The 2,774-nt window shown below is 48.2% G+C and overlaps 1 pseudogene; it reads left to right on the plus strand.

Annotated features, from left to right (window-relative positions):
• The first annotated feature begins 1,444 nt into the window (after positions 1–1,444).
• Positions 1,445–2,290, plus strand: LOC106817726 (annotated as a pseudogene).
• Positions 2,291–2,774: the final 484 nt, after the last annotated feature.

Here is a 2,774-nt window from a genome sequence, read left to right on the forward strand (position 1 = left end):
GGTAATTGACAGAGAACTGTCGCATAATAGGTGAAAGAGAGTATAGAATACATTAAGAATTTGTAAGTAAATAGATTCGTATTTTATTTAGCATATATGTTTATTGAAACGCCATCAAGTGGCCTTGGTGGCTGGCATGAGCCGGCCCACGTTACTCATGTGTGGGTGGTGGTGGGGGTGTGTGATGGGAAGTGATTGGCATCATATGTTAACATGTTATCAAGGAGTGAATAGATAAAGATTCTTCTATTTATCTGCTATTATTTCACTCTGATGTTATTTTAATTAGACCTGTGTTGTTGTGTCATTCTGTCGTTAGTGGAAATCCATGCACCTATCGTCAGCAGTATGCTTATTAATGGTTTTGTTGTTGTTGTCTGTTGTTGTGTTGTTGTTGTTGTTGTGTTGTTGTTGTTGTTGTTCAGGATGTTGTGGTTTTACATTTATTATTGTTTTCAATTATGCTGTTGCTTATATTATTTATTATTGTGGTTATAATTGTTATTATTATGATGCCCAATCCTAGTGTAGTTTCGTGGTGGTGTTATTATTATATTATTATTATTATTATTATTATTATTATTTTTGCAGGATGACGATGGGTAAAGACTAAGTACTACAAATCGCTCGGGCTGTTATTATTATCATTATTATTATTATCATTTATTATTATTATATTATTATTTCCAAGGTGAATCAGCGCATTAGCGCGTTGGCTTCGGATGACCGTGTCCCAAGCCTGGGACATAGGGATTCAACGCAGAATTTTGCGCAGGATGTGGTGCTGTTCCCATAGTCGCGATTTCTGCTATTCTTGGGCAAGTGTGTTGGCCAGGGAGTTCCTTAGGTCTTCTCATAAGCCATTCTTTTATGAGAGGGCCAAGGGCTCCCATACCAACCACTGGTAGCAATTCCTCCGTCATTGTATTCCACATCCTCCTAAATTTCAAATCTCCAAGATCTTTGTACTTGGTGAGTTTGTCCTTTCGCTTTCAGCTCATAAATGTTTAGAGTGCATCTGATATCGGGTCTACGTCAATCAACACAGGCATCGTTTTTTCCTTTCTCTGTTGTTGAGCAACTATTATCAGGTGCAGTGTTGCAGGTGAATCCGTGCGATCTGTTCTGGCACCGCCATATCCTCACATTAGTGGTAGTGAATCTCCGATGATTGTAAACTGTCTTCGGAGTATGTCAATACCACTTGTCAGGTTATGTTGCCACTGACAAGTTACGTGCAGATTGAGCCAGTGCAGATAGTCTGCTACCTTGTTATGGTTGCGATTTTTATTTATTATTATTATTATATTATTCATTATTAATTATTATATTATTATTTTTGCAGATGACGATGGTAAGAGAACACCACAATCGCTTGGCATCGGCCCGCAACGTCCAACCAGTTTGCGGCGGACGCAGATCAAAGAAAGCGCCTACCGCATATATGGCGCTCGAAGTACCACCGCGCCGAAGCAAGAACAAGGACGCGGGCGCCGAGGCTCAAGTTCAAGGAGATCGGCCGAAGCGTACGAGTCTCAGCAGACAAGAAGAAGAAGGAGATCTACGACAAGGTACGGCGAGGAGGGCCTGAAGGGGAACCTGCGGCGGCGGCGGGGAGGGAGCACTCGCGGCGGCCGCGGCGGAGGCGGCGGCGGGCATGTCGTTCCAACTACTCGTTCCACGGAACTCCGCGCGCGTCGACCTTCGATAAGCTTGCTTTCGTGGGCGTCGACATCCGTCGCGCAGTTCTTCAGGACGCGGCGGCCTCGGCGGCGGCAACCGCGAGCGAACCCGCAGCCGCCGTCTCCAGCGAACTTCGGCGGCACGGCACCGACAGCACGGTGACAGCGTTCATTGAACAGACGATGCACCTCGCCGAGCTCGGGCCGTCGGCCGCAGCCGCAGCGTTCCGGGGCGGCTCGTCGGCGCGGGCGCCGCAGGCGTCCGCACAGTGAACGACCCGATCGAACGTACGACCTGAGCGTCACGCTCGAGGACATCCACCGCGGCGCGACGAAGAAGATGAAGATCCTCGCGCAGGTCTGAACCGCCGCGACGGCCGAACGACGCGCTCGCGAGGAGAAGGTGCTGAACGATCAACATCAAAGGTCCGGTGATGGAAAGAACGCACGAAGGTGACGTTCCCGCGCGAGGGCGATCAGAGCCGACGTCAACGCCGGCGGACATCGTGTTCGTCATCAAGGACAAGCTGCACGCTTATCAAGGCCTGCTGACGGCAGCGACCTGCGCTACTCCGTCAAGCTGGGCCTGCGCGAGGTGAGTGTTTGTCACCTGTGTTTTTACCTGTGTGTTTACATACAGGTGTGTTTACCTGTGTGTTTACCTGTATAGATAGTTACCTGCGCTACTCCGTCAAGCTGGGCCTGCGCGAGGTGAGTGTTCGTCACCTGTGTTTTTACCTGTGTTTTTACCTGTGTGTTTACTTGTGCTGTTTACCTGTGTGTTTACCTTTATAGAGTTAGTTACCTGCGCTACTTGCGTGCAAGCTGGGCCCGCGAGGTGAGTGTTTTTACCTGTGTTTTTACCTGTGTGTTTAGGGTACATATGCTGTGCATATGCTACAGGTATATATGCTGTGTGTAGGGCCGGACGACAACAGGCTCTAGGGGGAAAGTACATACAGTGCCGTTTCTAAAGTTCTTAAGTGCCTTTCTGCCTCACCATGAGTTGAAAAGCGTAAATTGATACACGCCTCTGCAGTCATACACGTGTTGATAATGGAGTTTGGGCAGGGCAGATGCAATCAGTGGAAG

This window comes from Priapulus caudatus, unplaced genomic scaffold, assembly GCF_000485595.1.
Source record: "Priapulus caudatus unplaced genomic scaffold, Priapulus_caudatus-5.0.1 Scaffold1843, whole genome shotgun sequence".
NCBI lineage: Eukaryota > Metazoa > Priapulida > Priapulimorpha > Priapulimorphida > Priapulidae > Priapulus > Priapulus caudatus.